The 24,831-nt window shown below is 39.3% G+C and overlaps 1 protein-coding gene and 1 pseudogene across 1 annotated transcript in view; one reads left to right on the top strand and one right to left on the bottom strand.

Annotated features, from left to right (window-relative positions):
* Positions 1 to 24,831, bottom strand: part of NEXMIF (neurite extension and migration factor) — a 333,843-nt gene that overhangs the window by 287,612 nt on the left and 21,400 nt on the right. The gene's annotated exons all lie outside the window — the stretch shown is intronic.
* On the top strand, positions 214 to 2,408 carry LOC119524044 (annotated as a pseudogene).

Raw genomic sequence — 24,831 nt, 5'->3', positions numbered from 1 at the left:
ATATCTGATAAAGGTTTAATATACAGAATATATAAAGAACTGCTACAACTTAGCCACAAAAAGATGAACCCAATTAACAAATGGACAAAGGATTTGATATTTTCTTTTTAATTCCAATCTGGCTTCCCATAGTCTCTCGCCACATTTAGGTGAGCTTCATTAAAAATAAATCCTAATATAATAATATACTTTAAAACTCACCAGAGAGGAGCCATGGCTGCCTTTGAGATAGCGGAAGCAGAGCCGGCGGCTCTGGGCTCTGGCGCCCCGGCCTTCCGGCGTCCGCAAGGGAAGCCACCGCCACCTCAAGCCTATGTGGTCCCCCGGGACGGTTGAGGGACAGCCGGCGGCAGCCCGCAGCAGTGAAGCATCAGCCCGCATCGCCAGCGCTCCCTGCCCGGAAGCTGATCCAGCCCTTGGTGCTGTCGTGGGCTGTGCGCACAAGATCCTGTGCACCGTGCATGGCTGCCGCAAGATCCTGCCCAACAGCCTCCTGCTCAACATGCACCTGGTCAAGAGCCATTGCCTACAGGACAGCATAGTAAATCCAACAATAAGGAAGGATTTGAAAACTGTACCAAAATTCTACTGTTATCCAACTGAAGGATTCCGTAGAGGACCTAACAGACCATTTTCTCAATTCTCTCTTGTAAAACAGCACTTGATGAAAATGCATGCTGTAAAGAAGTATAAATGTAGTAACTGCAGCAATTCTTATGATACTGAATGTGACTTGAAAAGACACGCAGAGGATTGTGGCAAGACCTTCCAGTGCACTTGTGACTGTCCTTATGCCAGCAGAACTGCCTTGCAGTCACATATCTACTGAGCTGGCTGCGAGATCCCTGCTGAGCACAGGGATCCACCTAACAAGAAAAGGAAAATGGAGTACTTCATGAACAACCAGAAGTTGTCAAAAAAGACCATTGAATCATTTATCCATCAACCAACCTCTAGACCAGACACTCACGAAATAGAAACTTCAGAAATAAAGCTAGTGGCTTCCTTTGAAGACTCTTGCCGCTCTAATGCTAGAAAACAGACTCTTACAACACCTTCCAGATATCCTCCGAAGTTCCTTTACCAAAGCCCAAAGTGGCTTTGGTTAAACTGCCTGTTATGCAGTTTTCTTTGCCTGTCTTTGTGCTTACTACAGCTAATTCCTCAACCCAGCCTATGGTAGTGAATGTGGATCATCAGGGTTCTGCCACGGATGCCATTTACTTATTCCCTTGATCCTCGGCCTAGATTCAGAGGCTTGCTCTCTTAAGGAGGGCCTGCCTGTCCCAAAAATTATGAGTCCCATTGCTGTTGAGCCAATGAGTATAGGCATTCAAGTGAACTTGGATAAAAATCCACCAACTACTTTACAACAACTAAGGAACACATGTCAGAAGAACAGCCTTTCTTCCATTAATGTGCAGACAGAACTGTTTTATGGCTCACCAACCTTTGTGCCTTCTGCACAGTGGGCTTCCCCAGACTCCTCTGTACCGTCTTGTTCTCAAACCGATTTGACGTTTGGTTCTCAAGTTTCACTTCCCATTAGTGTCCATACTTAAGCATTGTTACACAGTTCTAAAGTAACTTTATCTATAATTGCCTAGGCTGATGCTTTTTTAGATGTTTGCTTCCAGTCAGGTGGGATCTCCAGAGAAATGCAAACCAGTGGAGTGCAAAGTTCCACAGATGACCGAGTACACATGGACCAAGCAGTAATGTGTGGAGACAGTTTTGAGAATGTCTATTCATCATTCAGGGTTTCTGCAGACAATATTATAAGCAACAGTTTGGTAGCAGATACTATAACTCATGGTTTGTTACTTCAGAGTGACCCTAAGACTTTAAATCAAGATATTCAGAAATCTGCACCAATTATAAACTTCAGTGAGCTGAAGAGTATGCTTCCTTCACAAAACATGACAGATAATCAGACCCAAACCATAAATTTATTAAACAATTTAGAAAACATCTTGTCAAGTAAACTGCTGGGTCAGACATTGGAAAATCACAGTCTTTTGTCTGACACAAACACTGGACCCGACACACAGCTCCCATCTGGCCCAACCCAGAATCCCGGAATAGATTTCGATATTGAAGAGTTCTTTTCAGCCTCAAATATCCAAACTCAAACGGAAGAGAGTGAACTCAGCAATATGAACACTGAGCCAGTCTTGGAATCCCTGGACATAGAGAACCAAACTGACTTTTTACTTACAGACACCTCTGCTCAGTCCTACAGTTGTAGGGGAAATGCTAACTTCTTGGGCCTTGAAATGTTTGATACACAGACACAGACAGATGTAAACTTTTTAGCCAGCAGACCTCATCTGCCTCTGGGCAGTATTCTGAAACACTCCAGCTTTTCCATGAGCACTGATTCATCTAACACAGTCTCCAACTTCTAAAAGAAAAGTCCACATAAGGGATGGGATTTACAGTTTTATTCTGGATTTAGAAAATGGGGAATGGGGACAATAGTATTAACTATTGAATGTAGTAATGCAGTTGCTTAGATTCTTTGTGGTTCTTTGCATTTTGTACTTGTAAAAATGAAATTTGTGTATAAATGTGAGTGTATTATAAAGTGTATTACTCTGATCTAAAAATGATTGTTTTTGTGTTGCCTACCTTTGCCCCTTCAAACTTGTCTTTCCTTCTAAAATATAAATGAATTTCCCAACTTGAAAAACAGTATTAGCCATTTAGCTGATGCCAAGCTTAGCAGATACTAGGATACAAACTTTTCAAATCTTTAAATGTTTTATGTTGGACTATAACATACTTCTGGTTTGCTAATGCTGCCATTATGCAAAATACCAGAAATGGATTGGCTTTTATAAAGGGGATTTATTAGGCTACAAATTTACAGTTCTAAGGACATAGAAGTGTCCAAACTAAGGCATCAACAAGATGATACCTTCACTGAAGAATGGCCGATGGCATCCAGAACACCTCTGTCATCTGGGAAGGCACATGGCTGGCATCTGCTGGTCCTTTGCTCCTGGGTTGTGTTTCAAAATGGCTTTCTCCAAAATGTCTCTGGGCTTCTGTCTTCACTCCTCTCTCTCAGCTCCTGTGTGTTCTTGCTTCTTTCTCCAAGGGCGTTTCTCTCTAAGCATCTGGGGTTCCTCTCTTAGCTTCTCCGAGGCAAACTCTGGACTTCATCTCTTAGCTTAGCTCTCCAAACATCCTTCTGTCTGCGTCTCCAAGCATCTCCAAGAGTTAGCAGCCTGGGTCTGTGTCAGCCCTTCACTTCTCTCTTAAATACTCCAGTAAACTAATCAAGGCCAACCCTGAATGGATGGGGCCACACCTCCATGGAAATAATTTAATCAAAGTTCTCACCCACAGCTGAGTGGGTCACATCTCCATGGAAACATTCAATCAAAATTTTCCAACCAAATCAAAAAACTAGTAAGTCTGCCTCCACAAGATTGCAATAAAGAACATGGCTTTTCTGGGGGACATAATACATCCAAACTGGCAGAATATTAACTTAAATTGCACCTAAAATATATTTTTAACAGTGTTTGTTAGAAATCCCTGTTTCCTGATAGCAACCTGTAAAGTGGATTTAAACCATAACAATTACATGGTTTGAGACTCATGCTGCCTACATCTTCATCTGCTTTGCCATCCCACTCTTCTGACTTGAAGACACAAAGGAAAACTGCAATTGTCTCTAACTTTTGAAATAGTTTTCATATGTCAACTTCTCTACATGAGCTATTCTTGATACCAATGTAAGTGTACAGTATTTTATTCACAAGAGGCCCATGGACATAAAATTATTGTGTAAAGGAATAATGGTGAGGGCTTATGTGTAAAAAGTGATCCTCCCAATTGAAATAACAGTAAACCATCCACAGCATGGAAACATTGGGGTGTGCCCTACTAATATCCTGCTGTCTACAGTAGTAGTAGTTTAGAGTGGTGCTCCACAGCTGCTTCCTAAAGTGCACCCACAGGTTGGAGCTGAGCTTTATCACACTGTTATGTTTTCCAAAAAAAGTGGGAAAAGAAAAGGACACTTCCCCCTAAATTTCAATGTGTGGCACTCTACTAAGCTTAATAGAGCAAGAATGCAATCTACCATTATTTTAAAGTGACCCACCTTTCCTCATCCACCACTCATCTCTTTCCTTTGAATGGTCTCTGAAAGATATCAGTCTAGCAAAGGGTATTATTTGTGCATGGAGGGTAGTAATTACAGAATAGAACCACCTAAAATATGGTAGTCTGCATTTTTCTTTATTTATTTTGTTTAAGAAAGTTATACCAAACAGTCTCCTTCAAAAAGAATAAAAAAGGCTAAGAACCATTGTTTCAATCATCAAGAACATTTTTTTTTGTTTGGAGATGGGAGCATGGTCAAGTATGCTTTCAGGGTTTTCTGTATTTAGGAGATCCTGCTTAATTGTTGGCCAACTTTCACAAAAGTAAGAATCAGTGCAGTTTGTGTTCTAAGTTTACATGGAAATGCTTTATCCCTTCTTTTGCACACGCTTGTGCTACTGAAGGCTAAATCCCCCAAAGAAAACCTGAAAAGGGGACTAAATTCCTTAAAGTAAATTGATGGTATTACTACTAATTCATATTTCATACATCAGATACAGAGCAAGTGTTGGTAATGGGTAAATAACATATATCCTGGGCAGATGAACTGAACTTGGTAGATAATAGAGTTTGCTTTGATCACAGTTGCCTGTGAATATGGGTTTCAAAACAAAGCCTTAACTTAGAATTTCATTATGATTTGGAATCATCACTGCCTTAATGTTTAAACATCTATTTAAGACCTCCTAATAAAGGAGAAATGCATGTTTGTTTATGGATTTCTGTAAATGTAAATACATTGATCTATGGCTTAAACAAACAAAAATACTTTGTTTCTGTTTGTTAATCTAGCCAACAGAATTATTTGCAGAAAAATGGTGCATGTAATAGAACTGTACAAGAACTGTTCTCCCCCAAAAGCTTAGTTACCTGAATTGTTCTAAAAGTAATTGTAAAAACTGAAGTTCAGTGATTAAAAAGAAGAAAGAACTCTAAAAAAAATATTCAACAGAAGAAGGATTAAACCAGCCGATGTTTGGAATTATTCGTACCACTGCTCTTCTCCATTGTCACGGGTAATGGAGAAATGAACATACATTGATATTGAAACACAATCTTTAATTAACAAACAAATGACATAGCCCTAATACAATGTATGTAGGTGTAAATCCATAAATACTCACCACTGAACTGGATGGTATTTGCTAACTGCTGCCAGACTCAACCACAACTCCTAATGTTTAGGAAGTTAAATGCGTCTATTTCAGATGGCAAGGTTTTATGAAAGAAAGTCTGCCATTACAGGACTATCTCATTTCCATGTTACCTTATCTTGAAACAGCACTTCCCACTCCCCAACCCTGAAACTCCACAAAAACTCAGAAAGGACAGTAATGGAGGAGGAGCACAAATGAAACACAACTTCCCAAGGAAGGCCACAGCCAGACTAAAACCCCTCTTCCACTAGCAACAGAACTCAGAACTCAGCATTGTGCCATCGTTTTGGCATAAGGAGGATGGCCTATGAGAAAAGGGAATTGAAAGGGGTCATGTTTCAGAACTCTATCAACACTTGACCTTAGTTACAACTCCTAGAGCCCCACTTCTACATCACAAACCTTAACTTCTGTACACTACAGGTAGAGGTTTTACAAAGATTCACAATTACTTTAGGGTCACATTGAACATGGGAAATTCTTATTTCAGCCTGTGTTTCTATGCAAACACCATCAATATGGTGAAGCTTAAAAGAATAAGCTTCATTTATTATCTGTAATGCAAAAATTGAAAGGGTTAAACACCATTAGTCAATGGAAATTAGTAGTAAAGAGGATATTATTTATCATGCCTACAAAAGGGCCTTGCATTAAAGCCCAAATTCAAAACCACACACACCCAGATGCTCAGGCAAACCCTCTGCACATCAAATGCCTGCACCCCTTTTCCCATGCACAATGTTCTCTCCTTGGATCTCCCAAAGTGGGTGAACTGCAGTGGCAGGATTCATCACAGTATCCTTTCAAGCAGTATCCTCTTATGCCTAGACAACCATCACAAGTGCCACCCCCATAACCCCCTGCCCACCACTCCTCATCCAAGGAAAAGAATGCCAACCATCCTCAACCCCCAAGAGCACCTCTTCAGACAGATCCCTGGAACTTCCCACCAAATTAGTGACCCAAAGCCACCAGCATCCCCTGCTGCTGGCTAGGCAAGTAAGAATTGAGGCATATGAAGTCTGGGATCACTAGAGAATCAGAAGAGAGACAGACAGAGATCCACGTCCAGGCAAGTATTGGCAGACAAATGTGTTCTCAGGTGTGTGACTGTACCTACAAGCTCAGAGGAGTCTGTTGCTCCAAGTGAATCTCCAAAGTGTACCATGATGCACAATCGTTTCCTAATGCACTACACATGATACCAATCAGGTACTCTGAAGGCCTTTCCTAAATTTACCTAAATGGATGATCTACAACCATGTGCATGCACTCATACACACATACACATCAAGTAAAGGAAGAAAGCAGAGACTAAATCCAAACAACTTCTCTGGAACTCTTCACTTAGACCAGTTTCTCATCCTCGGCACTACTGTCATTTGGTTCCTATAATTTTTTGTGGTTGGGGGAGGTGGGCTGTCGTGTACATTGTAGAATGTTTAAAAGCACCCTTTGTCTCTACCCACTAGAGGCCAGTAGCATCTCCCACATCCCACTTCCCACAGCTGTGACCAAAAAATGTCTCTAGACATTGCCAAATGTCCTGAGAACCACTGCCTTAGACCGAAAGGATTCCTCAGTCTGACCCCAGTCAGCATGTGAATTACCATACTACAAAAATAAAATTGGGATTACCTTTATCTGTCTTTCTAGTACAGAGTAAGGAAGAAGGTTAGGAATTTTTATGACAAGAAGTCCCTCTCAGAAATGGGAAAGGGCCCCTGCCACTTAGTAACGAGTCTTCTCTGTGACAGCTTAATCTAGAATTGTTTTGGCTTTTTTTGTGAACCAGTTCCCCACATAGTATTCAAGCACCAAGTGGCTGCAATTGAGCCCTTCCATGCCTGATTTCCTGCCAAGATACTTTCCACATTTGCTTTGTGAGCAAATTCTCATATTTGCCAAGAAAATTCTCACATGTACTCAGTTTCCCAAAAATAGTAGGAAAGGAATTAGGCTGGAGAACCAGTAGTGGGCTAAGTGTAGTAGAATTTACTAATCTAGAAACTTTATTGGCTCAGCCCTTAGTTAGATGTATGGCCTTGAGCTAGCATGGGGTAATAATCCATGTCCTGCTTCCCTACTGAGGATCAAATGAAATAAAGGTGTGAAAGCACCTTGAAAAATATAAAGTACTATAAAATTATAAGGTGCTTATTATTTTCATTAATGTCCAAAACTGAGCAGAATAAATAAGCTGTGAAGGGCAGGATGGGGTATTTTATTTCCAGGGCCAAAGTGGAAAGATAGAAAAGAAGACATGGGATGGGAAAGCAACTCATTGGGCTTTGAAAATGAAAAACACAGTGAGAAGCATGGGTACCTAGCACTAAAATCAGATGACAGAAAGTTTTCTTTTGTTGTGGTATAGAAGTGGCAAAGACCAAATGGGCATGGGAACCAAAATTATAAAGGAAAAATCATTTGATTTAAAAGTTCCAACTCCTCTAAATTTCACGATAGTGTTTCCCAAACTGGAGCATAAGCCATATCTCAAGATATTACTAATAGGTACTTTCAGTGAAATGAGTTTGGGAAAGGTTGTATCTTATAGTTATGGTACACATTAACATAAAGACTCTGGGAATGCACATAGTGAAGAAATTGTCTTATTTTATTTGATCATTGTTTTCTAATCTTAATTTACCTGAGAATTCGATATCTATCTACCTATCTATCCATCTATCACCTATTTATTTTAATGCCTGTGAGAATATCAAATTGAGAAATGTAGCATGCAAAGGATATAAGGATCAGAATGGAACACAAAGAAAATACAAGTCAGTGTGGTGGTTGCTGAGTGTACCTGCAGTTGCATGGAATACAAATACAAGTCAGAATGGTAAATCTATTTTCCCAGGGCACTGATCAAATTCTTCCTAAGATGGCACATCGAGTTCTAGCTCCCAAAGGATGTGAAAAAGAGAGAGCTAATAAACAATGAAAATGATTAAAAAAAATCATTAAAGGGATGGATGGGTTAAAAGATCTACATAGTGTACATCTCAGAGAAAGCTGAAGGGTAACAATGAGGACGGAGAGAGAACAAGATGAGTTCAGTTAACAGCCATTACCAAAGACACACTGCTCTTGAGTCTGCTTTAATTTTTTTTCTCTCTGCTTGTGTATGTTTCAGGTTATTTCTGACCCAATGTCTCTCTCCACCAAACTTGCATTTAGTCTTCCTCCTCAACACAGGTCACTACAGTACACACTCCAGCTCATGTCCTAGGGGCCTCTGTCCCTATCTTGGTTGTATGCGTAACAGCCTTGACCTCTTCAAGGACTTTGATCTTAAGCCTACATTTCTGTTCCAACCAACTACAGGAGAGGTACATATTGGATATGAGGAAGATATTCCTAACAGAGGGGGTATAGGAGATAGGCTTTCATGGACATCTATTCTTATTAATTAGGTGAAATTTTATTTTGAGGAGAAAATGCAAACTAGAAGAGAATGGAAACCAGGAGAGGCCAAGAAAATCCAGAAGTTCCATTTTTGAGCAGTTGGAAATTGACAACCAGCCTGAAAAAAAATTAAGGAATTCAGGCATAGGTACCTCAAAGAGTCAAGGCAAAAATGAAATTTTAAAAAGGGAAACCTCCAATATTAAATAACGCAGGTGTGCCAAAAACTGCATTATGTGAATTACGTACATGTTCTCAAACACATTCTTGATTCCTTTGCCAAAAATCCTTAAGTGAACCTGCAGCCACATGGGCAAATGTACCCTCTATGGTGACACTTGAGCATTTCCAAACCTGGAAATTAAATCTTCAACTCAGGCCATGTGTCAGAAGGTAGTGACTGAACACTGAATGGTCAAGTGTGAAACCACAGGAGATGGTGAGAAATGTGGCCACAGAAAACCCTTAAAGCTTTGCCCCTGTTCACCAGACTCGAACAGCTCATGGGAGAGGAACAAGTAGGACATATCAAGCTTCCACACTGTAATGTGCATTTGAAGTATACATGCTACCACCACTAAAAAGTAAATAAGGGGAGGGGGGGAAATACTTTCTCAAAACAGACATAGCATGGGTGTGAAGCTTCCATCTGACAGTCTCATTTTACTTTCAGTGCTTCTGGAGAGGATGGGGAGGAGGAAAGGAGAGAGAAGAGGAGATGAAATAAAAAACACAACCACTTTTGCAATTAAATTTCAGAATCTTTTCATCATGCAGTTTCAATTCATTGAAAGTTTTTTTTCCTTCCAGCCCCCCCTCCTTCCTTAAAACTTTCACTCCTCTCACTCCCCTCTCCCATAAGAACATGAGCACACACACAGCATTACCCTTGATATGAATCAAAGCAGGCAGAGCAGCTCTACCTCAGTACTTGCCTTTGTGACTAGGGACAACATTCAGGAGGATTTTTAGTCTTGAGAACAGGTTTAACAATAACAGTGAGGTTCCAGTTTTACTTAGGCTAAAATTGAAAAGACACTAAAAGGTTTAATAGGTAAAAAATTGTGCTTTTGCTACAATCAATAAATAATGCCAAAGTGAAAGAATGGCAGCACATGGCAATTTACTGAATGATGCTGTTTCTGGTAATCCTCCAGCTAAAGCCTTTGTGTAGTTTTATGCTACTAATCACATTAAATTGGCCTCCGAGGGACAGGACATAATGTCCTATTATTTTTGTGCTTGTTTTGCTATTTAATGGCTCTCATTTTTAAATTAACTTAAGCTAGGGAATGGTGTAGAAGACAAAAACCAAGAAACTCAAGGTTTGACTGGATGAATCTGTCCAGGAAAGAATACAAGATTTGGACACAGATGCTTAGGTCTCTGGCCAAGGAGAAATTATTGCTGTGCAGAATGAGAGTGGGGATGCCAGGGCTTCAGTCTATTTGATTCAGTCTATTATTCACTTCCAAAATGGCCCCTGTCCCCCTCATCTTCTCACAGCTGTTCTCTACAAAATATTTTCCCTGGGTCAGCAACACTTGCATCTACAAGGAGACATTTTGAGGGAAGTTTCATTGGATCCTAAATATGAGCACTTTTTTCCCTCTCAGAAATTCTATGAAGCAAAATTAGTTGACTTAGTCACAGGCCAGAAACCTAATTAGTTCTGTTAGGCTGTTTAATGTTTAAGCATAACTATCAGTGGCCAGCCCCACAGACCCAGCAAGGTTTTCTGAATTCAAAGCCTCAATGCAGAGGTACAAAAGCTGATCACAAGATAGAAAGGAATCAATTTCTCTTTAACCTGGTTACCAGGTGAAAGCAAAACTTTGAGGAAGGAAAAGAGAAGTTAGTTATAGGGTTTCCAGGATGCTACAGGGTCTGGGGAATTAACCAAAGATCTTACCCAGAGCTAATAAAACTCTACATCTCTCTTTCTAGGCATTCTGGTCACTTTACACACATTATTTTCCTCATTCTCCCCACAACCTGGTAAAGTAGGAGAGGAAGGTAGTTTTATCCCTATTACCTTAATATAGCCTTGGAGATTCTGCCCTCCTGTCAGAGTCTCAAGGGTTTCACTATTGAGTGACACGTAGATATATACTGAAGAAGAATTGAAGTGCTGCCTCTATATATAGCTCCTCAACAAAGTTTGGATCCAGAGAACAATGACCAACTTTGCATTCATTTTCCAACATCAGCCACCTCATTTGAATGACACATTTAATGACAGTAAATGTTGCATGGGCACTGTAAAGTGAGAAACATCAACTTGCATTGATACCCCATCTGCCTGCCACCCCCTAAGATCCCCAGGCATGTTTCAAAGGAAGCATAGGAGAATTTACACCTAATTAAAACCATAGAGGGAATGAATTTAGTTTCTTTCTTAGAATTTAGAGTATTTTTGAGGCATCATACTAGTCTGTCCATCAGACTTGCTTCTTCAATCTCTCTGTGGAGAGAAGAGGGAGGGCATGTATGGGAGTAAGGGGTAAGTAAGGAGGGGAGCTAGACAGTTTTTTTTTTTTAAATAAAGATGGTGACCTAGGTCTCAAGAATAAAAGCACTAGAAAATGGACTGATTTTTGCCCCTACAATTTTCTATTTTCCCCTACATGCCTAAGCCCTGCCATTGCTCTTCTGGTAGGATTAGAATATATATATGGCTTTTGTAGAAGTGACACTGAACAGTTGAAGGGTGAAGACATAAGAGTCTGGATAATCCACAGTATAGATGACTTTGCTTCAGATAATAGAAAATTGAAGGTGTCTCATTTTATCATTCAAGAAGCTAAGGTACAAGGAGGAAAATGGACTTGGCCAGTTGTTTCCCCATTTTAATGTATACCTTTTCCACCTAGTTCTTAGTCCTCAGGATGCAGAGCAAATGGAAGACTAAAAATCTGAATGTTTCCTTGTTTTTCACTCTCACATTCTTTAAAGGCTTAAATGGTTCATCTGATGAGGGAGCTAAGATCTGTATAGACTAACTCCTGCCTGGCTTTAAAATCACAACTAAGCAAATAATTTCATTTTGTGTACAATGTTAAAATTATTAAACTTAATCTTGTGTACTCATAAGCATGAGGAAGAGAGAGAAGAAAGAAAAGAGGATGAGGAATGATGGCACCCAAGTTGGAGACTGGAAGACGGGGTTCAGGCAAATTGGAGGTTTTTTGTTTTTTTTTTTTTAATATTCAGGACAGACATACACACAATTAGATAACATCTGTGGATGGTATGGAAACTCTTCCTCAGAGTTTCATCTTGGGTTCATCAGAGACTTTGCAGAAATTCTAGTCTTCTAAATTTATATGAAGGTGCCCAACCACCAGGGTTAGTCAGGGACATTTGGACCTGGGTCTGACATAAACTCAGATATCCCTATCTAGGAAAGAAGCATGTTAATCACATTTACAGTGACTAATCCTTCTGGGGGTAAGGGAGGATGAAAAAGTTAGTTTCCAAAGGATTTAGTTTTTCATCAATGAAAACAATCATCCACAGAATTCACATTTCTCATCTAATTCACCTCAGAACTTCTTTCAGGCAGCAAAGAAATAAAGTTCATAGGTTCAAAAATCAAAAGCCTGCCCATTTCTCCTTTCTCCATATCAGATTCAACTTCTTAGTCATGCTTCCCAGGTTCCTCTATCAACCTTCTCTCTCAGAGACCCAGAAAATATTAAAGCTAAGAGACCATTTCCTTCCTCAACAACCTCCACTCTCCAAGCAGGGATAGTGTCTATACCCACTTATTCCTCTCCATCCTTTGTCACCACAGTCCCTTTTCTGCTTTCCTTCTTCTCTGGATACCAAACACCTCCTCCCTCAGCACTGAAAGTCAGCTCTTCCTGTTCAACAGCCAAACCTCAGATCACCTCTTTCCAGGTAGATTACTTTCTCCATCCCACTTGGCCAGTAGGCGGCGGCGCAGATAGCTAGCTGTTCCTTTTCAACTAATGACTGAAGGCAGCAGGCTTCTTGGGTATGACAACCATTCATCCAGGAGAGTTGTGATTTGGAATATTTTGTACACACAACTTTTTGTTTGACCAAACTAGTTTTAAGATTGTATGAGTGGTCAAGTAGAAAGAAAAGCCTTCTAGATCTTTTTTTTCTCCCCATCTCAGTCTTAGTTAATATTTAAAGGAATAAGTGTCTAGGTTTTTATGGACAATCTTCTTACCCTGGGTGTGAATGAACAGAGACAGCCCAGGAATAAAAGTTACCATTTGCCAAATCTTCCAGTGCATTCTCTGCAACCTCCAAAATAGAAGAGCAAGGACCGGGCACTGGGATATGTATGTGTGACAGAATATGACTGTATAAATTATTGGGATTATACACTGTTTGGGATTAGCCATACTTCAGCACCTTTCCATTAAAATTTGAAAAGTGGTAACAAAAAAACAAAGCTAGCTGCCTAATATCCACAGCAGGCAGGAACAATTAGAAAACATTCATTTTGGTTCTGTTCATTTTGGTACTATTCACATTTCTATTCCTAAAGCTAACCATATGCTTTCTAGGTTCTGGCTTGACCACTAAATTGACTTTTACTGGCAAATTAAAATTATTTTGATTTTTAAAAACATTTCTTAAATGTTTTCATTTCAGACTTTACTTTCACATCTCATTTTGTATCAGGAGACTAAATTCAACCCATATGCAAATGTACTGGTAATTCTGATTAAGATTGAAGGTCTGACAAACAAATATTAGCCTACACAGCCAAAGTTTAAATAAAATATAAAGAGTACTGGAATAAGAGTCAGGAGATCCCAGTTCTGTCTAACTCACATGGCAACTTTGGACTAGACACACTCTCTGAGCCTTGGTTTTCTGGGCATACCACTACCACCCTATCCACTCACAAAGAGGTTGGAAGGGTCAAAGAAATGCGCTACTAAATGGGTTTGAAAAATATTAAGCTGTGAACAGAGAAGTATTATATTTTCCATCTAATTCATGGGGTCTTCATTCTAATAAAAGGATCATTTATTCATTCAATGACACAGCCTGTGTACTAGGTACTGTCACAAATATTTTCCAGATGAGGAACTACTTTTGATTTCTCCTAAATTTTATAATTGTTGTGGAGGGTAAGGAGACTGGGAAGAGGTAATTCAAGTAACTGACAAAATTGAATCTTTCCTGAAAAAATCAACTAGGAGAGTGAGAGGTCTATAAATCTGTCACATGAAGAATGTCTGAATGAATGGGTGGGAAATGCTTAGTCTGGAGAAAACTAGAGGGGATGATGATGGCTGTTTGCAGAAATCTGAAGGGCTGTCACATGCAAGAGACATTAAGTTTTTTTTGTGGAAGAAAGCAGAACAAAATCCAACCAGGCCCAAAAGAAAAAAAATTTAATCCACAATGATGGGGTTATGTCAAAGGGACAGGAGCCAAATGAAAGTGCGTCAATGGTCAAAGCTGGAACAATTTGAGCAACAAAATAAAGTAATAGTGTACTATAAATCAAAGTTTAAAATAACTATCTATGAGTCCATACTGATATGAATAAATATTTGAATAAATAAATGGGGGAGAACAGACAAATCTCCCATGCAGAGGAACTCTTAATAATTTTCCACCTTTAAGGAAGTAGAGCATAACTCCTCACTCCATAAGTGTGGGCTGCTGTGCATAGTGTCCTTCTTCCAAAGGATACGGTATGGAAAGGGAGAAATAATAAAGAGTAACTTTACAGTGGAGAAACCCAACAAACACCTAGGTCAGGTGATCAAAATCAACATCAGTATAGATACATCATGTTGATAATGTGTACCCTTGATATGATGCGACAAGAATGGAACTTTACCTCTGTGGTCTTCCTCCCCAAAGCATTTTACCCCAATCTAATCATGAGAAAAACATCAGACAAATCCCCATAAGCATCATAGGGAAAACAAAATCCCAATTTTACAAAGTACAATTAGAACATTCTACAAAATACCTGGCAATTAATCCTCAAAACTGTCAAGTGCATCAAAACAAGGAAAGTTTGCAAAACTCCCAAGTGGAGCCTAAGGAGACATGATAACTAAATGTAATGTGGCATCCAGGAATAGAAAAAGGATATTAGTGAAAAAGCTAAAGAAAGATGAATAGAGTATAGACATTAGTTTATAATAATGTATCAATATTGGTCCATTGATTATGATAAATGCACTATACTATTGGAAGATGTTAATCATAGGGGTAATTGGTTGTAGGGTATATGGGAACTCCTTGTATTATCTTCACAACAATTATGTACATTTAAAATTGTTCTAAAATAAAAAGTATATTAAAAATAACAAAACATGGTAAGCTATGAGAAAACAGATTTCATCTCAATTTAAGAAGAGCTTTCTGGCATGGACTGCCTTTGGAGATAATTGCCTGTACATGGATATATTTAGGCAAGGTGATCCAGAAAAGGTGATTAATGTATCAGAAAAAGATGGTTTAGATGATCTCCTAGGTTGTTCCCAGGAGGTAGAAAACACCTGTGGTCAAGAGGTCAGTGTGAGATTTAATGGAAAAATATACAAATAGCTACGATGCTAGGGCTTCTAAGTTTTTGTTATAAATGACCGCACAAAGCACCAGCAAGGCACAACTTATAACACTTTGTCTTCTCCTAGCAGGCACTTAGAAATGCCCTCAAAATGAAGTGTGTAAATACATAACTACATAGATACAGAAAATCATTAGAAAAAGGGCAGTTGCTGGTTTACCTCATTCCATTTATACAACTTTTGATTCCGGGGCATACTGATGAACAAAGTGTTACAGATGCAATTTACAACCCCAGAAGCACTCACTACCTTATAGATTTCCTTAGAAATAGTCCTGTGCACCTGTATCTCCTTTAATAAAACATAGGTTCCTTGAAAATGGGGCCTGCCTTACTAACCTTCCACCCCTCTTTTATCCCTACCCCTTCTCTCCTCCCAGTCATAATATACTGCCATTAAGTATACTGTAACCATGAACAGTTTTGAGCTTCAAATAAAGAATGAGAAAGCTCCTTTAACACCCTTCCAAGAAATTGAGGGACTGTCTCAAATCTCAAGGCAGTTCCAGACAACCCTGTAAGCTGTTAATGTACAGTAATGCACAACCAAATGTCCTCCTTCAGGACGTTTTCGAAATTAGGTCATGGATGAGTCAAAGTTATAAACCATAAGCATCATAGGGAAAGCCAAGTAAAAGGTTGCAAACTAGCCTCAATGAGATGAGAGCAGAATAAGCACCAGAAGCCTCAAGTTTTAATCCCAGCTCAAAGACTAGCTTTCTATTTGGTCAAAGCCTTACTTGCTGACTCAAAAACTCTGTGTGTGTGTGTTTGTGTGTGTGTGTGTGTGTGTGTGTGTGTGTGTGTGTGTGTGTGTGTGGTGGGGAGTGTGTCAACTAGATCAGTGGTTCCTAACCTGAAGTTCCTGGACATCTTAATGGACCATAAAGGTATTTATTGGGATCCTCAAGCCACTTCCCAATATTTCAAAGCCTTAAGGAAAACAGAACACTTACCTGTCATACAGCTGCCCCTGTTACCTCAATGTCAAGTTTCTTTGCTTTTGCCTGGAATTACAGCAACCAAGCACAATGACATCGGTTATCTCATGCTGATCAGAAGGTCTGCTGTAAGTGTGTGTGTGTGTGTTTATGTGTCTGGTGTGAGTGAACACATACATGAGCATGAAGAAGCTATTACCTATTAAATGCATTTTTCAGAAGAAAAAACTCTTCCAAGTACTGGTGCCTTATGGAAAAAGATAAAAGAAAGGGTTTGGGAGGGTCTTAAAAGATTGGGAAGCACTGATATAGTAGCTGTTCTGTGGCTGAGGTCCTTGCAACAATTCTTGGCTGCCCTTCTTGTCTTTCCCATGGGGACTGCAGTTTTGACTTACTTAAGACACTAGGAACTGATGGATAATGGACTTCTTGGTCTACCACATCTTTGGTCTGAAGACAGCTATGAACTTTCTGAAGCCCTCTCCCCTCACCCCCCATCCCCGCCTATACTCACGCATTCAGACATGATTGGTTAGAGGGGGACTTTGGATAGTCAAAAAATCGCAAGGTTTCCCACAGCCAAGCTGGTCAGCATGTAGGTCAGCATGTAAGCAACTTCTTTGGGGTTTAGATGTAGTCAGTGCCACTTCATATTTCCCAGAGGTGTGGCAGGTTCAGACTCCCACAAAGAAGCTACCTGCCAAGTTTGAAGGGAAAATGCTACATCAGTGCTTATAGCCAATACTTTTTTTCAAATGCAATTTTATTGAAATATATTCACATAGCATACAATCATCCAAAGTGGACAATCAATTTTTCACAGTATCATCATATAGTTGTGCATTCATCACCCCAATCAATTTTTGAACATTTTTATTACTCTGAAAAATAAAAATGAAAATAAGAATAAAAATAAACAAGTAAAAAAGAAGACCCAAAACATCTCATACTCCTTTTCCCCCCTATTATTCATTTACTTTTTGTCTCCCTTTTTTCTACTTATTTGTCCCTACACTGGATATAGGGAGTGTGAGCAACAAGGTTTTCACAATCACACGGTCACACCATACAAGCTATATAGTTATATGATCATCTTCAAGAATCAAGGATACTGGAGTGCAGTTCAACTGTTTCAGGTATTTCCTTCTAGCTATTCTAATAGACTAAAAACTACAAAGGGATATCTATATAATGCATAAGAATAACACCCAGAATGACCTCTCAACTCCATTTGAAATCTCTCAGGCACTGAAACTTTATTTTGTTTAATTTATCTTCCTCCTTTAGTTCGGGAAGGCTTTCTCAATCCCACAATACCGGGTCCAGGCTCATCCCCTGGAGTCATATCCCACGTTGCCAGGGAGCTTTACAACCCTGGGAGTCATGTCCCACATGGGGGGGAGGGCAGTGAGTTTACCTGCAGAGTGGGCTTAGAGAGAGATGGGCCATATCTGAGCAACAAAAGAAGTTCTCAGGGGGTGACTCTTAGTTACCCCTATAAGTAGGCTTAGCCTCTCCTTTGCAGTAACAATTTTCATAAGGGCAAGCCCCAAGATTGAGGACCCAGGCCACCAAAATTGTAGCCCCCAATGCTTATGAGCATATCAGGAATTCCCCAGGTAGGGAAATTTAACGTTTCCACATTTTCCACCAGGCCCTCAAGGGGGCCTTACAAATATTACTCTCTGCCCAAATTACTCTGGGATGTATCAGGGTTTCTTGCTAACCTGTATAAACCAAAGGTTCCATGTAATTATGGTGTTTGAGTAAACTGACCATACAAGTTACATTATAGAGCATGCTACAGAAAGTATAGATTTTGCACCAAATAAACATCTCTTCCTTTGATCTCACAAAGAAGTTGAGGTTTTAAAACACAGTCAATATAATTCTTTACCCTATAGTCTGGTTTACCTTAGTTCTAATCAAGTCCATTTCATTCATATCTCTAATTGAAGTCTGATCTCTTTTTCAGCTTTTTTAACATTTTCTCTATGGTGTAATATTGACATTCATAGCTGCTGAACTCTGGCTCTGAGTCAAATACCCGAAGTACCAGGGACCAACCAGGTTATACACAAACAGATCAACATCTCAGAATTTAAGGATAACCACTACAATTCATGAACAGATGTGACTGCCTTAGGAGCTTACAATCTGGAACCTTTACCATAGGCCTTCCCCTGATAAATTATGCTCTCAGATTCAATTCTCAGAGTTTGCACATTATACTTAGTCCATATTAGTGAGGTGTTATAATGTTCGTCTTTTCATTTTTGGCCTTTTTCACTCAATATACTGTCCTCAAGGTTGATTCACCTAGGTGTATACCTCACAACTTCATTTCTTCTTGCCACTGCTCAGTATTTCATTGTATGTATACACCACAGTTCACCATTCTGTTTATCAGTCGATGGACCCTAGGCCACCTCCATCAATTGAGAATTGTGAATTCTGCTGTCATAGACACCAGTGTGCAATGTCCACTCATGTCCCTGCTCTCTGTTCTTCCAAGTATATACCCAATAACAGGGTTGCAGGACCATACGGAAACCCCATAGTTGCATTCCTGTGGAACCACCACACTGCCCTCAAGCTGGGCTGCACCATTCTACTTCCCTACCAACAGGGAATAGGTATATCCCTCTCTCCACATCTTCTCCAGCACTTGCATCCCTCTGTTTATTTTATAAAGAGTTTTATTCACACACTATACAATCCACCCTAGGTAAACAATCAATGATTCCCAGTATAATCACATAATTATGCATTCACCACCACAGTCTATATGAGGACATTTCCATCTTTTCCCCAAAGAAAGAGGAAAAGGAGAAAAAAATGAAGAATAAAAATACAAAAGAGAGAAGAAAAAAATAGAAAATAAAATACAATGAAAAAGTCAGACAACATCACCACCACCAAGAATTCCATATCACTCCCTTATATCCCCCTCTTATAGATATTTAGTTTTGGTATATTGCCTTTGTTACAATTGATGGGGCATCTTAGAATGTTACCATTAACTACAGACTCTAGTTTGCATTGACTGTATTTTTCTACTATACCATCTGATATTCAACACCTTGAAATGTTGACATTCATTTGTTCTCCTTCATTTGAAAACATTCTTATATTTGTACATTTAATCACCATCATTGACCACTCTAGGTTTCAGTATGTTATACAATCCTAGTCTTTATCTTTTATCTTTCCTTCTGGTGTCATACATGCCCTTAGCCTTTCTCTTTCAGCCATACTCACACACATCTTTGGTCAGAGTATTTACAATATTGCGTTACCATCACACACTATTATGCTATCCATTCCATTTCTGGATCTATACAATCAATCCTGTTGAACCTTCTGTACTCCTTAAGTATCAAATGCCCAATCTCTAAACTATTTCTATCTCCTGATAACCTGTGTTCTCAACTCTCAGATTTCACTCATCAATGTTGGTCCATATTAGTGAGACCATACAGTATCCATCCTTTTGTTTCTGGATAATTTCACCCAATGTAATGTCTACAGTCTACCATTTTGTCTTTTGGATTTTATATATCTGATTTTATTTTTATTTTTCCTCTTCTCTTTCTCTTTTTTACCCCTACTAATAGTCTTCATTTCTACACTCTTTTCCAAATCACTCTCTCCTGTCTTTTCCTATCTGTCTGTAGTGCTCCCTTTAGTATTTCCCATACAGCAGGTATCTTGTTCACAAACTCTCTCAGTGTCTGTTTGTCTGAAAATATTTTAAACTCCCCCTCATTTTTGAAGGACAGTTTTGCTGGATATAGAATTCTTGGTTGGCAGTTTTTCTCTTTCAGTATCTTAAATATATCATACCATTGCCTTCTCACCTCCATGGTTTCTACTGAGAAATTTGCACATAGTCTTAATTTTGTATGTGATGGATTGCTTTTCTCTCGTGCTTTCAGAATTCTCTCTTTGTCTTTGACATTTGATAATCTGATTCTTAAGTGTCTTGGTGTAGGTCTATTCAGATCTATTCTGTTTGTGGTATGCTGCACTTCTTGGATCTGTAATTTTATGTCTTTCATAAGAGATGGGAAATTTTCAGTGATTATTTCCTCCATTATTCTTTCTGCCCCGTTTCCCTTCCCTTCTCCTTCTGGGACACCCATGACATGTATATTTGTGTGCTTCATGTTGTCATTCAGTTCCCTGAGAGGCTGCTCATGCTTTTCCATTCTTTTCCCTATCTGTTCTCCAGGAATCCTTTCTTCCGCCTCTTCAAATCTGCTGTTGTATGTCTCCATTGTATTTTTCATCTCTTCTATTGTGCCTTTCATTCCCAAAAGTTCTGCCAATTGTTTTTTCAAACTTTTGAGTTCTTCCTTATGTTTGCCCTATGTCTTCTTTATATCTTTCATCTCTTTTGCCACATCTTCCCTCAACTCATTGATTTGATTTGTGAATTGATTTAGAAGATTTGTTTGATTAATAAGCAGCTGTTTCAATTCCTGTATCTCAGTTGAAGTGCAAGTTTGTTCCTTTGACTGGGCCATATCTTCGCACTCCCTAATGTGATCTGTACTTTCCTGTTGTCTAGGTATCTGGTTTCCTTGATTACCTCAATCAGATTTTCCCAGACTAGATGGGCCCAGGTCTCAGGAGGGGGCTGTATTCATTATCAGGTTTCCCTGAGGGTGAGACCCAGAAGACTGACAAGACCTTCCTGTGAGGCTTCTAGACTCTGTGTTTTTCCTATCCTGCTCAGCAGGTGGCACTGGTCAGCCTGCAACTCCCCACCAACATAAAGACATGCAGTGTATTTAATTCTCAGTGGACCATGTCCTGGCCAGGGACCGAGGGTGTCAGAAGCCAAGCTTAAGCTCTTCTTGTTTCTTTTTTTTTTTCCCCCACCCCAGGCCCTGGGGTCTGAGTTCTCTGAGGGAGGGCTGCCCTTGAGCTAGGTCTGACCCCCCCCTCCTTTTCTAATGGAAGACAGGCCCTTTCGGGAATTGTCTTCTACTCTTGAGTTTTTCCTTTGACTCTCTATCTTAACACCACCCTTGCCTGGATCAGTGCTGACAACTGAAAATGCTTGAGGCTTTCTCTAATGAGCTATTTAGAATGAGAGAGAAAAAATGGAAAAACAGCAAGAAGTCCCCTTTTCAGAGCCAATCCCAAGCCCTCCAGTTCACCAGGCAAAAACCACAGATGGTACCTGGTTCTGTGTGCCCCTTTTCTTGGGACACAGCCCTTTTCCAGTATTTTGAGCTCAGCAGACTCCAAAAGCCTCTAATTTTATTTATTTATGTATTTTTTTCCATCAATCCCACCGCTTGTCTGCCAGGATAAACCTATAAACCTCTAGGTTCTTTTCCTGCTTGCTCTGGGTTTATCTATGCTCGTAGCATGTATTCAATAGTCCAAATTTGTTAAATAAAACTACAATTGGAGCTTGGTTGAGCTACATTCCCTTGCTCCCAGCAGGGACTGCTTCTTTTTCCCACAGAAAAGTTTTGCAACTCAGCCTGCCATGCCAGTAGGTGAGGGGCACCAGCTCTGCATTTTGGGGAGCTTTACTTACCATTCTGTGCTGTGATCTCAGCCATTCCACCCGTTCTTGACTGGTGTACAATGTTGTCCAGTCATGGATGCCCCCCGTCAGTTGTTCCAGAGTATTTTCTAGTTGTTCCTGGCTATTTACTAGTTGCTCTAGGGGCCTAACTAAATTCCACAACTCCCCACACTGCCATTTTGCCCCGCCCCAATACTTTTTAAAAGAAGCTTTAACTTAGCTGTGTCAACCTCCATATCTAGGGGGGAGGGAAAAAGTATGTGGAAAGAGGCTCCCTTGAGTGGAAACTTGAATCTGGGGGTAAACACACCTAGGACTTGTTCCAACATTGGTTTCTATGACCTGGAAATAAAACCACCTTATGCCCCAGCAAAATGCATCTTGCTAGGCCTCATTCTGCCTATTCCCAAACTTCAATTAACTGCAGAAATAAGTACCTTTACACATTAAATATTTTAACAGGGGAGAAGGTTCTGTTTAGAAGAATTTAATTATTTCAATTTAAAATCTTGAACAGTTTCAATCCTGGTATCCTCACTGATTCGCAGGCATACACACACACACAAACACACCAGCCCTGAGCAAGCACCAGCAGCAATGCAGCTAGCCACTAGCATGACTTTCCCACCCTGCATGGAAAAGGCTAGAGCTCACAACTAAAAAATTTAAACTGTTGAGAACTTCGAAATAAATTACTGTGAAATGACATTTGGCAGATGCAAAGAGATTTCAAAGGTGTCAAGAGCAAGGTAGCAATGAATTAAACTTATTAAACCAGAAGCGTGGTGAGCTTCAGGGGGCTAAGGTCCAGATTTCCAAGACACAATACCAAGAGTAACAATGCTTTCATTTTTTATTTTATTTTATTTTTTAATCTCAGTGTCATGCTTTCTTGCTGTGTGACCTCGAAAATAGCTTAGTCTTTTGGTACTTTGTTAGTTACAAACACATTGAACTGTCTGGACTGATAAACCGTCATCTTTTTTTTCCCAGAATCTCTGATAGATGAATGAAGTTCTGCATGTGTTACAATTAAACAATGCAACCAAAATTGTACACAACAATTCTAATTAGCATGTGTAGAAGTGGTGCAGCTTTGTCAGGAATAGATGTCTCTCTTGACACAGTAGGTGTTGAAGAACTTTTAATGACTGTCATCTACTTTGTGCTCTGGCTCTGGCACCTGGGAAAATGACCACTGACTTTTCATCAGGGCTGGCTTCACTTCTGAGCTCCACAGATAAGAAGTGGCTCTAAATTACCTCCCTATGGGCCTCAAAGGCTTGGAGCTCCTTGGCTTGGAGGTGGTGGGGGTCTATCAGGGTGTCCTTTGGTCATGCTCCAAGTTATTTCAGAGTGCAACCTAACTGATCTGAATGAAACCTTCAGAAGCAGGTATCCTGGAAATGTCTATCTGGGTTTTATTCTTGTTTTTATTTTTTTAAAAGAAGAATAAGATCTGGCCACAGGACAGGAGAACAAACTTATTGGGAAATATATATGGTCTTTGTTTCCTTCTCTACACAAGTCCCTGCCTATACCATTTTAATGGCTAAATAACAAAAATATGCCTTAAAATTACTTCACTGGCAAAATTTCAATATACAGATCTGCCTTTTAAAAAATGTGAACTATGACATTATAATGTTAAGTGGAAAAGAGGCAAGATAAAGCATAATCACAGAAACATAGATATGTACATGAGAAAAGATTAGAAGGCCAAGGTATTAAAATTGGAAGTCCTTCATTTCTTCATTTTCCTACTTTTCTGTATTTTCTATACCTTCTTGATTAAAATGGATTATTTTTATAATTAAATATAAACATTTTGAAATATGAGTAAGCCTACAGTTTTAGGTTTCTCTTTTTCCTGCAATGGAAAGTCTCCAAGTACAAGATGCAGAGCCAGGAGTCTCGAGTACAATATTAAATGGATGTAGCCCTTGGTAAGTCATTTTCCTTCTCTGGGCCTCTGTTAATTCATTCATAAAATGGGGTAGGGGGGCTAGAAAAGAGGTATCCCCAGACACCCTTCCAACTTTGCTCTTCAATGTTTTATAACTAGAATCATTGGGCTGTATGAACTGCCTACAGCCTTTGCAAGTGGAGGTCTACAGCAGGACATTGAGCTCTCTGGACCTAGGAGCCATCAATTGGTTGGATTTTCCAATTTTCCTGTGATGTGTTTATATATTATTTTTATCATGAAAAATATCATGAAGAAATAATGTACATAGCCATGGCTCTAGGCCATAGTAAGAGTGAAAAGGGGGAATGTAAAAAGGGAAATGGAATAAATCCCTAAACAAGAAGAGTAAAAAAATACTAGTTGCAGGATGACACATACATTAGTATTACTTGTGTAAGTTAAAAACACACACAGAACAATTTATTATATTCTGTGTTTGTGTGCATATATATGTGGAAAAGCATTAAAGTGAAAGAATACAAACCAAATTCATTTTAGTGTTTGCTTCTGGGAATGGATTGAGAGGATTGGGGTTGTGAATAGGGAACAGAATTTAACTTGTCTGTAAGGTTTTATTTCTCCCACTAGAAAAGATCTAAAGCAAACTTTACGTTAAAAAATGTTAGCATTTTTCAATTCTGGGTAGAGATCAAGGTGTGTTTGCAATATTATAGATTCTCAGTGCTTTTCACTATTTTTAATTACCTAAAATAAAAACATAAATAATTTTTAAAATAAAAGATTGGATTATTTTCTATAAATTTCTAAATTGTTGAAATGTTTATAGATTATTTTGATAAATGAAAAATGAGCTTAATCTCCAAACTAGGAAAATAGAAAGAGAAAAAAGTAACAGGAGAAAGAAAAATGAAAGGGGGAATTCACTGGGATAAGATAGAGAAGGAAGCCTCAGGACCTTTTGCCCAAGAGTAACAAATTCCTGTTCAAGGCCATAAGCCAAAAATTTAACAAATGGACCTATTACAAGATGGCTGCTCCTCGGTATTCCAGCACTCATCCCCCCACCATATGCATTTCAAACCTACCCCATTTCATTGACTTTCTTTGGACAGAAACTTCAGTAGGTCTCCTCCAATAGCTTAGCC

This window comes from Choloepus didactylus, chromosome Y, assembly GCF_015220235.1.
Source record: "Choloepus didactylus isolate mChoDid1 chromosome Y, mChoDid1.pri, whole genome shotgun sequence".
In the NCBI taxonomy this organism is placed as follows: Eukaryota; Metazoa; Chordata; class Mammalia; order Pilosa; family Megalonychidae; genus Choloepus; species Choloepus didactylus.
This window is presented reverse-complemented; position numbering and strand designations above follow the sequence as displayed.